Below are 14,193 nucleotides of genomic sequence, written 5' to 3'. Positions count from 1 at the left end.
CATGTTTCTCGTCTCCAGCTGGTATTCCGCCGTGTCCACGCCAATGGCCTGAAACTGAACAGGGCCAAATGTTGCTTTGGCATGTCGACACTCAAGTTCCTAGGAGACCAGATCTCTCAGCAGGGCGTGTGCCCGGACACAGACAAGGTCAAGCCATTAAGGTCCCGGAAGACAAGAAGGCGGTATTGTGCTTCCTGGGCATGGTCAATTTCCTGGGCAAGTTCATCCCAAACACGGCCCTACGAAACCTAGCGAAGAAGTCCACTGCCTTTGAGTGGAAGGCGGCCCATCAGGCAGAATGGGTCGGAGCTGAAAGCCAAGCTCACCACTGCACCCGTATTGGCATTTTTCGACCCAGACAGGGAAACTAAAATCTCAACAGATGCGAGCCAGGATGGCATCAGTGTGGTCCTGCTGCAACGCGATGACACCTCATCCTGGGCACTGGTTTCCTACGCATCAAGGGCAATGATGCCCACCGAACAAAGGTATACACAAATCAAGAAGGAATGCCTGGGCCTTCTCACTGGCATTCGCAAGTTTCACGACTATGTCTACGGCCTGCCGACATTCACAATCGAGACGGATCACAGGCCTCTGGTCCACATTATCCACAAGGACCTGAATGACATGACGCCTCGGTTGCAGGGCATCCTCCTCAAACTCAGAAGGTACGACTTTGACCTGGTCTACACGCCTGGCAAGGAGCTCATCATTGCCGATACGCCGTCACGCTCCATCACCGTGCCTAGTGAACCCTGAAAGTCATCCGGCAAATTGAGTCACAGGTTGAGTCACAGGTGTAGCTGTGTGCTCGCGCTCTCCCGGCATCTGATGAGAAGGCGATTCGTATCCGTGTGGAGACAGCCAAAGACCCCCACTTGCAGCGTGTTATTCAACACCGCGCCAATGGCTGGCAAAAAGGGCAGTGCCCTCAATTTTTCAATGTAAAGGACGACCTGACGGTGGTTGATGGTATCCTCCTCAAACTGGACCGGATTGTAATTCCACACAGTCTCCAGAGCTTGGTGCTCCGTCAAGTCCATGAGGGCCACCTGGGTGTGAAAAAGTGCAGACGCAGAGCCAGGCAGGCTGTCTACTGGCCCGGGATCAGCCAGGACATCGCGAACATGGTCCTTAACTGTGCGACCTGTCAATGCTTGAAATCGAAACCTCTCCGTGGTCCAAGCTTGGCATCAACGTCTTTCATGCAAATGGTCGTGATTACGTGTTAATCATTGATTATTTTTCCAATTACCCTGAAGTCGTGAAGCTCTCGGACCTCACATCTCGGACCGTCATCAAGGCCTGTAAGGAGACGTTCTCCAGGCATGGTATCCCACTCACTGTCATGAGTGACAATGGCCCGTGCTTCAGCACCCATGAATGGTCTCTGTTTGCCCAGTCGTATCAGTTCAAAGACGTCACTTCCAGCCCACACTATCCGCAGTCAAACGCAAAAGTTGAGAAAGGGGTGCACATAGTGAAGCAGCTCATCTGCAAGGCCGCGGATTCTGCGTCTGACATTCACCTTGTGCTGTTTGCTTACAGGGCGGCCCCACAGTCCACTGGCATGTCGCCGGCTCAACTCCTGATGAACAGGGACTTGCGAACGACACTTCCAGCCATACACTTGCCCAACCTGGATCACCTCCCGGTGCTGCAGAAGGTGCAGCAGCTCCGAAACCAGCAAAAGCAGGGCTATGATGCTCATGCCACCGATTTGCCCACGTTATCCCCATCAGACACTGTTCGGGTCAAGATCCCTGATGGAGGCTGGTAAGCTCCAGCTGTCGTTGTTCGACTGGCTGCCCCCTGCTCGTATGTTGTGCGTCTGGCTGACAAAGAGTCATCGGACTCGAAACGTTAGCTCTTTTCTCTCCCTACAGATGCTGCCAGACTTGCTGAGATTTTCCAGCATTTTCTCTTTCGTTTCAGATTCCAGCATCCGCAGTAATTTGCTTTCATTATGGCTGATGGTTCTGTTGTGTGACGAAACAGAGGGGCAATGCGCAAAGTTGCCTGCCCGCAACCACATTCTTCTCCGTTTCCTTCTGCTGTTTTCCCACCTCCTGATACCTTGACTCACGAGGCCACCAGTCAGGCTTCAATCCCACCCATCAAGGCGCTGTCGTCCCCACCACCACCTCTCCAGCGGTCGACCGGGATCAGACGCAAGCCACAGCGGCTGAACTTATGAACATGTGTTCTGTTTGCTTTGTTCTTGTGTTCTCGCACTAGACAGCTGTTTTCACATGTTTATATGTTGAAATTGGCCTATTCTTGTAAATACATTCACATATGTCATTCAAATATTTTTAAAAGGGGGAAGATGTCATGATATGCAGACACACACATAATGATATACAGACAAGCAGCTAATGGACACAGAGAACAGGACATGACCAATAAGCAGGCAGGACACTCAGGGGTGGGATCTGACTATAAAAGACACGAGGCACTCACACTCACACTCCGACACTTTCCACTGATGAACATCTAGAGAGTCAGTCAAGGGTGTTGTTACAATCTCACACCCCCACCACGTGGCTAAGAGCTAGTCTGGTTCAGTCAGACAGAGTAACCACACTTAAGTTAGCAGAGAGTCGAACTCACAAGAGAACTCTGCTATTAGTCCAATAAACCTGATTGAACTAACTTCAAGGTCTGGAGTATCTTTTTGATCTATGCTGCATCCACTTGCAGCCAGTGTTATACCAGTGTACCTAACACGATAATGGGGACTCTGAGGGCCCCTCCTTTTCAGGCCTTCCCACAACCCCTTTCTTTTCCCCCCCTCTTCCAGGACCTCATCCTTCCCCTCCCAACCTTCCAGAGGCTCCCTCATATATGCCCTGCACCCTCCTTTCATGGGCAGAGCCCCCTAAGGCCCTGACCCTTGGCAGTGCCACCTGGGCACACTGGCACCCTGGCAGTGCTTCTGCCAGCTTTGCCATGCCACCTGGGCACCTTGGCAGTGCAAGGGTGACAGTGCCAAGGTGGCAGAGCCAAGGTGCCCACATTCAAGGGTGAGAGCCAGGGGGCCACCCTGCCCTGTCCCTGATCAGCCAGGGGCCTCCGATGGCCCAAGATATCCCCTGGGTGTTGTTCCGCCTGGTCCCCGCTGGGGACTCCGTGGGGAGGCCGGTAGATGCAGGAGGCTGGTAGATCCTGGGTAATCACGCCTAAGTGGGTGTGAAACCTACTTGGGCGCGCAAGGCTTGGTCTATCCCATTGTGGGCGGGATTCTGATCGCGACACCTTGTGAGACTGTTGGGAAGCCCTCTCCTGGGATCTACCGGCCACGTCGTCCTCCATTTCAGGTGCAATGCGGCCGGTAGATCGTGCCCTATATTACAACAGTGACTATACTTCAAAATACTTCTTTGGCTGTAAAACCATTTGTGATGTCCTGAGGTTGTGAAAGATGCTTTATAAATGCAAGTCTTTGTTTTACTTTGTATATATCAATGGTTGATGCCCTGTTTGTCCTAAAGGCTGTTGATCCCTGGCAACACTGGGGTGCCTGGTGAACCCGGGAAACACTGAACATGTGCCTGCAACAGTCCCTTTAAAAAAAATGGCAGTCCTCTTCAGCATTCAAGGTATTTCTTTCAGCGATAGCCCAGCAGCGAATCAACACTGATACCCAGCATGGTGAGACTCGGTATACCTCATACATGTGAAACTGATTGGGAAATCAGACAGGGATTATGAGTTGTATCGCCAAGGTGAAAGGTCAAAAATGTTATATATGAAGTGCTCTCAAACTAATGACCCTCTACTTGCAGCCCCTTTCCCAATCCTGGGACCTTGCGCAAGATCAGTGGCAAACATTAAGAACGGGCAAATCAGAGCACTTATATTGGGATGTCTGCCCTATGGGTATTTGAAGCCTTTTTTTAGAAGTAAACTAAAAATAACCACTTCAAATCATGAACCTCATCTTCCATGGTGACTCACCATGTCAAACCATCAAACCATTATCAGAGAGGGAAATTACCAAACTATAATAATCACAAATTCACTAAGTTCACTCATGGCGTGTACTGGTTTTTTTTTAAATCCAATTTTAGGAGGCTACCTTAGATTTCAATGGTGGTAACATTGACACAAAAATCTCACTGTTTATCCCAAGGCTTCTGCAGTTCACCATTGAAGCTTGAGCCGAACATTGGGTTATTCTCTGTGAAAAATACACTCCTTAGGATAAAAACCTGAGAAATCATAGGGCATTATTAATCCAGGCAATGGAGGTCTCACCCGCTGACAGGAAATGCAGGGGTTGGCTCTGCAGGGCCCTCTTCCCGGTGCTGGGTCCCTTGATGAGGCACTAGACTAGGCCCGCCTCCAAAAGCAGATAAGCAAACAAAACAGGGTTTGCTTTTTAGGCCCCCCTCATGGCAACTGCCCTGCCTGCCACTGGTTGAATAAAAGCGGCAGCAGGATGACGCCACTTAGGGGTCCACTTAAGGACTTCAAGTGGAGGCAGGGTGAGAAGGCCACCCATGAGCCTTCCTGCCTTGGACTTGACCAGCATCGTCTCACCCAATTAAATGTACTCCCCCTCCAAATATGCCTCAGAACAGGGCACTAAACTCTGCCCATTATGGATGTAAATTATTCTAGGGCAATAGTGCATCAGTAGCCCATTTTACATCCCATCTGATTTTCTTATTGAGAAAGAAAACTGATGCATCATCTCCTACTTTGGGCTATCCAAACCCAATTTCACCCTTTGGTTCCACCCGCACTGATCTTTGCTAGTCAATGTGAGTGTATAACTGTTGAAAATAAGATTGGACCGAACTGTGATGGGCCTGTGAGTGATTAACCCACTGATATTCATAATGTAAACATATAAATGAGGAGTGACTGTGATGAACGTATCATAAAATAATACACCATGACTTCCGGGTGCGGCTATGCAGAGCTAGGTCGCATGTTCGGTAGCTCCCGCTTGGAACGGACTTTTGGGCTCTTTACAGGACCCCCACGGAATTTGTTTGACATTTCCCGGTGTGGGAAGAAGACTGCAACATTCCCCCGTCAGTGTCCCCCAGGAATGGTATGTCTCTTGGTTACCAGACCCGGCAGAATCAGTAAAAGATTTGGCTGGAACTGCAGGATAAACAGAGCCTCTTCCAGCATGCAGGCAGGGGAGGGGCAAGCTTAAAGCTGCAAGCTGACTTGAGGGCCTTTATTAAAGGTGAATTCTAGCAGCAGAGGGAACAACTGTGAAAAGATCTACCAAGGCCACCGAAGAAGTGGGGACGAGGCTTCCGGTGGCGGCCATGGAGGAGTAGGTCACGCATTCGGCAGCTCCTGTCTGGAACGGACTCTCAGACCTTTTTCAGGAGTTTCCACAGACTTTTTGGGGCAGATTGGTGAAGCGAACACTGCCTAAAGGATTCCCTCTCGAGACTTCCGGTTGCGGCTATGCGGAGCTAAGTCGCACATTCGGCGGCTCCCGCAAAAACAGACTTTTGGGGCACTTTTCAGGGCCCCCAAGGGCACTTTTTCGACGTTTCCCGGTGTGGGAAGGAGTTAATAATAGCTCCCCGTCAGTATATGGCTTTAACTAGGAGTGGGGCGACAAAAAAGGTGGTGGTGGACCAGAAGAAGGGAGGGAAGAAGGACAAAATGGCGGCAGGCGGAGACCAGGCAGCGTGGAGGCATTGGGCAGAGGAGCAAGAGGAGGGTATCCAGCGCTGCCTCAGAGAGATTAAAACGGACCTGCTAGAGCCGATGAAGGCTTCTATTGATAAGCTGCTGGAGACACAGACGGCCCAGGGGGTGGCGATCCGAGAGGCTCGACAAAAGATCTCTGACAATGAGGATGAGATCTTGGGCCTGGCGGTAAAGGTGGAGGCGCACGAGGCGCTCCACAAGAAATGGCAGGAGCGGTTCGAAGAGATGGAGAATCGGTCGAGGCGGATGAATCTGCGGATTCTGGGCCTCCCGGAGGGGCTGGAGGGGCCGGACATGGGGGCCTATGTGGTCACCATGTTGAACTCGCTGTTGGGAGCGGGGTCCTTCCAGGGGCCCCTGGAGCTGGAAGGGGCCCATAGAGTGTTGGCGAGGAGGCCCAAGGCTAACGAGCCTCCAAGGGCGGTGCTGGTGCGGTTCCATCGGTTCGTCGATCGGGAGTGTGTGCTCAGGTGGGCCAAGAAGAAGAGGAGCAGCAGGTGGGAGAACGCGGAGGTTCGGATATATCAGGACTGGAGTGCGGAGGTGGCGAAGAGGAGGGCCGGGTACAATCGAACGAAGGCAGTGCTGCACAGGAAGGGGGTGAAGTTTGGCATGTTGCAGCCGGCGTGACTGTGTGTTACCTACAAGGACTGGCACCATTATTTTGAGTCTCCGGAGGAGGCGTGGGCTTTTGTTCAGGCCGAGAAGCTGAACACAGACTGAGGGTCGGGATGGGCGATTGGGGACTGCGGTGGATGTGTTATGTCTATTTTTGGTTTGGGGGTGGGGGGGGGGCCTTTGCAATGTTTTGGGTTTCTTTTTCTCTGTGTTTTTCTCTTTCGGGTTGGGGAGGGTGGATGGGACGGATTGGGCACTGTTTTGGTTGGTGGCGGGGCCTGGTAGGTTGAGAGCGCGGGCTTTTTTCCCACGCTGAAGACTGGGGGGGGCGGGGCCGGGGCGGGGAAGCGAGGATTGTTTCCCGCGCTTAGAACGGAGTGGGAGGGGGAGAGCCTGTGGATGGGGAGCGGGAGAGGAGGGTGTGCCACACAATGGGAGGAGTCGAAGGGGAGGCGGGAGTGGCCGGGGTCAGCAGGAGTCAGCTGACTTGCAGAAGTGCAATGGGGGGAGTAAACCAGCAAGGCTGGGTCCTAGCCGGGGGGGGCGGGCGGGGGGAGGAATCGAGTTGCTGCTGCTAAGGTCAAGGAGGAGCTGGAGCGAATGGGGGGGTCGAGACGGGAGTATGCCGCTGTGGGGAACGGGCCGGGTGGGGGGTGCGGGCGCGTGGCTGGCTGAGGAGGGGTCATGGCTAGTTGGCGGGGGAGGGGGGCGGGTAGCCCCCCTGATCTGGCTGATAACCTGGAATGTAAGGGGACTGAATGGGCCGGTTAAGCGGGCCCGCGTGTTCGCGCACCTGAAGGGGCTCAAGGCGGATGTGGTTATGCTCCAGGAGACACACCTGAAGTTGGCAGACCAGGTAAGACTGAGGAAAGGGTGGGTAGGTCAGGTGATTCATTCTGGGCTTGATGCCAAAAATCGAGGGGTGGGGATCTTGGTGGGAAAGAAGGTGTCATTCGAGGCGTCGAGCATTGTGGCAGATAATGGCGGTAGGTACATAATGGTAAGTGGTAAGTTGCAGGGAGAGAGGGTGGTACTGGTCAATGTGTATGCTCCGAACTGGGACGATGTGGGTTTTATGCGGTGTATGTTGGGTCGGATCCCAGACTTGGAAGTGGGGGGCCTGATAATGGGGGGAGACTTTAACACGGTGTTGGATCCGGCACTGGATCGCTCCAGGTCTAGGACGGGTAGGAAGCCGGCGGCGGCTAGAGTATTGAAGGGATTTATGAACCAAATGGGAGGGGTGGACCCTTGGAGATTTGCAAGGCCAGGGGCGAGGGAATTTTCATTCTTCTTACATGTCCATAAGGCTTATTCCCGAATTGACTTTTTCACCTTGAGTAGGGCGCTGATAGCGAGAGTAGAGGATACTGAGTATTCGGCAATAGCCATTTCGGACCACACTCCACATTGGGTGGACTTGGAGATGGGGGAGGAGAGGGACCAGCGCCCGCTGTGGCGCTTGGAGGTGGGGCTGTTGGCGGACGAGAAGGTGAGCGAGTGGGTCCGAGGAAGTATAGAGAGGTACTTGGAGACCAACGACAACGGGGAGGTCTGAGTGGGGATGGTATGGGAGGCATTGAAGGCGGTGGTGAGGGGAGAGCTGATCTCCATTAAGGCCCACAAGGAGAGGAGGGAGCGGGGGGAGAGGGAGAGGCTGGTGGGGGAGATGGTGAGGGTAGACAGGAGGTATGCGGAAGAGCCTGAGGAAGGATTGTTGAGGATGAGGCGCAGCCTCCAGGCCGAATTCGACCTGGTGACCACCAGGAAGGCGGAGGTGCAGTGGAGGAAGGCCCAGGGGGCGGTCTACGAGTATGGGGAAAAGGCAAGCCGGATGCTGGCGCATCAGCTTCGGAAGCGGGACGCAGCTAGGGAGATCAGGGTAGTTAAGGACAGGGGTGGGGGGAGTGTGGTGCGGAGTGGGGTTGGCATCAATGGGGTCTTCAGGGACTTCTACGAGGAATTGTACCGATCCGAGCCCCCACGGGAGGAGGGAGGGATGGGCCGTTTCCTGGACCAATTGAGGTTTCCAAAGGTGGAAGAGGGACTGTTGGCGTGACTGGGGCACCCGATTGGGCTGGAGGAGCTGATCAAAGGGATAGAAAGCATGCAGGCGGGGAAGGCACCGGGGCCGGACGGTTTCCCGGTCGAGTTCTATGAAAAAGATATGGACCTGTTGGGCCCCTATTAGTTAGGACCTTTAATGACGCAAGGGAGCGGGGGGGGGGGCTTTACCCCCGACGATGTCCCGGCACTGATCTCCTTGATCCTGAAGCGGGACAAGGATCCCCTGCAATGTGGGTCTTACAGACCGATTTCCTTGCTAAATGTAGATGCCAAGGTGCTGGTGAAGGTCTTAGCCACGAGGATTGAGGATTGTGTGCCGCAGATCATCCATGAAGACCAGACGGGGTTTGTGAAGGGGAGACAGTTGAATGCGAATGTGCGGAGGCTTTTGAACGTTATCATGATGCCGGCGAGGGAGGGGGAGGCGGAGATCGTGGTGGCGATGGACGCTGAGAAAGCCTTCGATATGGTAGAGTGGGGGTACCTGTAGGAGGTGCTGAAGAGGTTCGGGTTTGGGGAAGGGTTTGTCAGGTGGGTTAGGCTGTTGTATGAGGTCCCGATGGTGAGTGTGGCCACAAATAGGAGGAGGTCCGAGTACTTTTGGTTGCACCGAGGGACGAGACAGGGGTGCCCCCTGACCCCCTGCTCTTCGCACTGGCGGTTGAACCCCTGGCTATGGCACAGAGAGTCGAGGAACTGGAGGGGGTTGGTGCGGAGTGGGGGAGGAGCATAGGGTGTCGCTTTATGCGGACGACCTGATGCTGTATGTGGCGGACCCGGTGGGAGGAATGCCAGAGGTAATGAGCATCCTTGGGGAATTCGGGGACTTTTCGGGGTACAAGCTCAATATGGGGAAGAGCAAGCTGTTCGTAGTTCAGCCAGGGGACCAGGAGCTCCCACTAAAAAGGGCGGAGAGGAGCTTCAGATATTTGGGGGTCCAGGTGGCCAGGAGCTGGGGGGCCCTGCATAGGCTTAACTTTACAAGGCTGGTGGAGCAAATGGAGGAGGAGTTCAAGAGGTGGGACGCGTTGCCGCTGTCCTTGGCGGGTAGGGTGCAGTCAATCAAAATGACGGTGCTCCCAAGGTTTTTGTTCCTGTTCCAGTGCCTCTCCGTGTTTATCCCGAAGGCTTTTTTCAGGCGGGTTAACAGGAGTATAATGGGGTTTGTGTGGGTGCGAGGGACTCCGAGGGTGAGGGGTGTTCCTGGAGCGGAGTAGATACAGGGGGGGGCTGGCGCTGCCCAACCTCTGTGGGTACTACTGGGCCGTCAATGCGACAATGGTGCGCAAGTGGGTGATGGAGGGGGAGGGGGCTGCATGGAAGAGGCTGGAGACGGCGTCCTGTGTTGGTACGAGTCTGGGGGCGCTGGTAACAGCGCCGCTGCCGCTCCCTCCAAGGAGGTATACCATGAGCCCGGTGGTGGTGGCGGCCCTCAAGATTTGGGGGCAGCGGAGGCGGCATAGGTGGGAAGTTGGGGCCTCGATGTGGACCCCATTACGGGGGAACCACCGGTTCGCCCCAGGAAGAACAGGTGGAGGGTTTTTGGGGTGGCACAGGGCAGGGATACGAAAGTTAGGGGACCTGTTTGTGGACGGAAAGTTCGCGAGCTTGGGTGAGCTGGAGGAGAAGTACGGGCTTCCCCCGGGGAACACCTTCAGGTACTTACAGGTTAGGGCGTTTGCCAGACGGCGGGTGGTGGAATTCCCGCGGCTACTGCCACACACAGTACAGGACAGGGTGCTCTCGGGGGGGGGGGGGGGGGGGGGGAAGATCTCGGAAACTTACCAGGTGATGCATGAGGAAGAGGAGGCCTCGGTGGTGGAGTTGGGAGAGGAGATCGAAGAGGGGACGTGGGCAGCTGCCCTCGGGAGGGTGAATTCTTCCTCTTCGTGCACGAGGCTCGGCCTCATACAGTTTAAGGTGCTGCACAGGGCACACATGACCGGGACAAGGATGAGCCGGTTCTTTGGGGGTGAGGACAGGTGTGTTAGGTGCTCAGGGAGCCCAGCAAATCACACCCATATGTTCTGGGCATGCCCAGAGCTGAAGGAATTTTGGAAGGGCGTAGCGAGGATGGTGTCGAGGGTGGTAGGATCCAGGGTCAGACCGGGCTGGGGGCTCGCAATATTTGGGGTGGCAGAGGAGCCGGGAGTGCAGGAGGCGAAAGAGGCCGGAATTCTGGCCTTTGCGTCCCTGGTAGCCCGGCGAAGGATTCTCCTTCAGTGGAAAGATGCGAGGCCCCCAAGCGTGGAATCCTGGATCAGCGATATGGCAGGGGTCATTAAATTGGAGAGGGTGAAATTCGCCTTGAGAGGGTCGGTACAAGGGTTCTTTAGGCGGTGGCAACCGTTCTTAGACTTTCTGGCAGAACGATAGACATTGGTCAATGGCAGCAGCAGCTCGGGGGGGCGGTTTACTTTATTTTTTGTTTATGTTATTTACACTGGAGGGTATACACCTGTTGTGTTAAGTCGGGGTGTTAATGTTAATTTATTATTTATGTACAGGGAGGGAGGGGTTTGGGGGGTTGCTTTTTTAGATTGTGTTTTGTACTTAGCCTTGTTGGGTTCTTTTTTCTTTCTCATTTTGTTATTGATATTTTATGAAAACCTTTAATAAAAATTTTTTTAAAAATAAATAAAATAATACACCATAGAAGGAGACCACTCAGCCTTTGAGAAGAGCTACACAATTAGTCCCACTCCCCTGTACTTTCCCCATAGCCCTGCTGGTATTTATCCAATTTCCTTTCATTAGTTACTATTGAATTTGCTTCCTTCAGATTCGAACAACTTGTTGCATAAACAAGTTCTCCATTGAGCCGAAGAAATGTCACTGACCGCTTCTTTTAATCCATTTCTTTTAGAATTTGATGCACCATCAATTACACACGAGGCAAGTTGTAGGAAACAAAGTAATGGTTTAATACTCTAAGATGTAGCCTGTCTGCTGCTAACCCAGACTGGAGACAGGGCTACAGATCAGTCAACTATATACAACATCCAGTGGGGCGGAGCCACGGAAGAACAACAACATATAATACAGTGAGTAACAATGGAACAAACAGTAATAGAGAATATATACAACGCTGTAAGTAACAGTGGAAGGATAATAACAGTGGTCCACCACATTCACCCCCTGTTTTTTAAAAAAAAATCCATCAAACTTATAGATTAAGTCTATCAGGAACTTTAACCGTCCGCTGTGATCTCCTCAGTCCTGGCTGTGGAGTGTGCACTGGTGTCAAGACCTGCGACTCCGGGAGCGTCGACTGAGAGGGAGATGGTGTAGGCGCGGGGGCGATGGTAATGGAGGTAGACGGTGGAGGATCGGGTGGGGGACCAGCGGGTGCCAGGTCCCGGAGGACGACTGTGTCCTGCCGCCCGTCCTGATGTGCCACGTAGGCATATTGTGGATTAGCGTGGAGAAGCATAACCCGCTCGACTAGGGGATCGGTTTTGTGGTTCGTCTCATACTTCCGGAGAAGGACAGGCCCTGTGGCTGTCAGGCAGGATGGGAGCGAGACCCCTGAGGTGGGACTTCCTCGGGAAGACAAACATATGTTCCTGAGGGGTCTCGTTGGTGGCTGTACACAGAAGTACCGGATAGAGTGGAGCGCATTGGGAAGGACCTCCTGCCAGCGGGAGACTGGGAGACGTCTAGACCATAGGGCCAGGAGGACGGCCTTCCAGACCGTCGCGTTCTCCCTCTCCACCTGTCCATTTCCCCAGGGGTTGTAGCTGGTAGTTCTGCTTGAGGCGATGCCCTTGCTGAGCAAGAACTGACGCAGCTCATCACCCATGAATGAGGAGCCCCAATCACTGTGGATGTAGGTGGGGAAACGAACAAGGTGAAGAGGCTGTGCAGGGCCTAAATGACAGTGGCCGAGGTCATGTCAGGGCATGGGATAGCGAAGGGAAAACTCGAGTACTCATCAACGATGTTGAGGAAGTACACATTACGTTCGGTGGAGGGATAGGGGCCCTTTGAAGTCGATGCTAAGGCGCTCAAAGGGGCGTGAAGCCTTCACCGGTTGCGCTCTATCTGGCCGATAGAAGTGCAGTTTGCACTCCACGCAGACCTGACAGTCCCTGGTCACGATCCTGACCTCCTCGATGGAGTAAGGCAGGTTGCGGGCCTTGACAAAATGAAAAAAACAGGTGACCCCCGGGTGACAGAGGTCATTGTGGAGGGCCTGAAGTCGGTCTACTTGTGCGCTGGCACATGTACCGCGGGACAGGGCATCTGGGGGCTCATTAAATTTCCCAGGGCGAGACAAGATGTCGTAATTGTAGGTGGAGATTTCGATCCTCTACCTCAGAATCTTGTCGTTCTTGATCTTGCCCCGCTGTGTAGTATTGAACCGTTGGTCAGTGAGGAGAGTGAATCGCCTGCCGGCTAGGTAATGCCTCCAATGTCGCACAGCTTCCACAATGGCCTGGGCTTCCTTTCCGACTGAGGAGTGTCGAATTTCGGAGCCCTGGAGGGTACGGGAGAAGAAAGCCACGGGCCTGCCCGCCTGGTTGAGGGTTGCGGCCAGAGCAAAGTCAGACGCATCGCTCTCCACCTGGAACGAGATGGACTCGTGCACAGCGTGCATCGTGGCCTTGTCAATGTCTGCCTTGATACGGTTGAAGGCTAGGCGGGCCTCAGCCGACAGGGGAAAAAGGATGGATTTTATGAGTGGGCGGGCCTTGTCCGTATAGTTGGGGACCCACTGGGCATAGTACGAGAAGAGCCCCAGGCATCTCTTCAGGACCTTGGGGCAGTGGGGAAGGGGAAGTTGAAGGAGGGGGTGCATGCGGTCGGGATCGGGCCCTCGGACTCCATTTTCCACAACGTAGCTGAGGATGGCTAGGCGGGTCGTGCGGAAAACGTACTTCTCCTTATTATACGTAAGATTAAGAAGCTTGGCGGTGTGAAGGAAATGCTGGAGGTTAGTGTCATGGTCCTGCTGGTCATGGCCGCAGATGTTGACATTATCCAGATACGGGAATGTGGCCCGCAGCCCGTACTGGTCAACCATTCGATCCATCTCCCATTCGAAGACCGAGACCCCATTGGTGCCGCCGAAGGGGACCCTGTGGAAGTGGTAGAGGCGGCCATCTGTCTCGAAGGCCGTGTAATGGCGATCCTCCGGGCGGATAGGGAGCTGGTGGTACGCGGACTTCAAGTCTACCATGGAGAAGACTCGGTACTGCGCAATCTGGTTGACCATGTCAGATATGCGGGGAAGGGGGTACGCATCGAGCTGCGTGTATCGCTTGATCGTCTGACTATAGTCGACGACCATCCGGAGCTTCTCACCAGCCTTTACGACCAACACTTGGACTCTCCAGGGGCTTGTACTGGCATCTATGATCCCTTCCCGTAGGATTCGCTGGACCTCTGACCTGATAAAGGCCTTGTCCCGAGCACTGTATCGTCTGCTCCTGGTGGCGACGGGCTTACAGTCCGGGGTGAGGTTAGCGAAGAGCGGGGGTGGGGCGCCCTTAAGGGTCGCGAGGCTACAGATGGTGAGAGAGGGCAGGGGTCCACCGAATGTTAAGGTCAGGCTTCGGAGGTGGCATTGGAAGTCTAGGCCTAATAAAAGGGGAGCGCAGAGATGAGTGAGGACGTAGAGTTTAAAGTTAACGTACTCTACGTCACTTATCGCAAGAGCTGCAACACAGTACCCCTGGACCTTAACAGAGTGTAATCTGGAAGCCAGGGAGATTGTCTGGGACGCAGGAAAAATTTGGAGGGAGCAGCGCCTTACTGTATCCGGATGGACGAAGCTGTCCGTGCTCCCGGAGTTGAATAAGCAGGTCGTCTCGT

At 54.0% G+C, this 14,193-nt stretch overlaps 1 long non-coding RNA gene across 3 annotated transcripts in view; it reads left to right on the top strand.

Moving 5' to 3' along the window:
• LOC140386691 (uncharacterized) overlaps positions 1-14,193 on the top strand; it is a 289,681-nt gene that overhangs the window by 67,720 nt on the left and 207,768 nt on the right. For all 3 annotated transcript variants that reach the window (XR_011933652.1, XR_011933654.1, XR_011933653.1), the window contains one exon: positions 11,243-11,420. This is a non-coding gene — a long non-coding RNA (uncharacterized lncRNA). The remainder of the gene's footprint in view (positions 1-11,242; positions 11,421-14,193) is intronic.

Source organism: Scyliorhinus torazame, chromosome 12 (assembly GCF_047496885.1).
Source record: "Scyliorhinus torazame isolate Kashiwa2021f chromosome 12, sScyTor2.1, whole genome shotgun sequence".
Lineage (NCBI taxonomy): Eukaryota > Metazoa > Chordata > Chondrichthyes > Carcharhiniformes > Scyliorhinidae > Scyliorhinus > Scyliorhinus torazame.
Note: the sequence above shows the minus strand (reverse complement) of the source record. Positions and strands in the feature narration are given on the sequence as shown.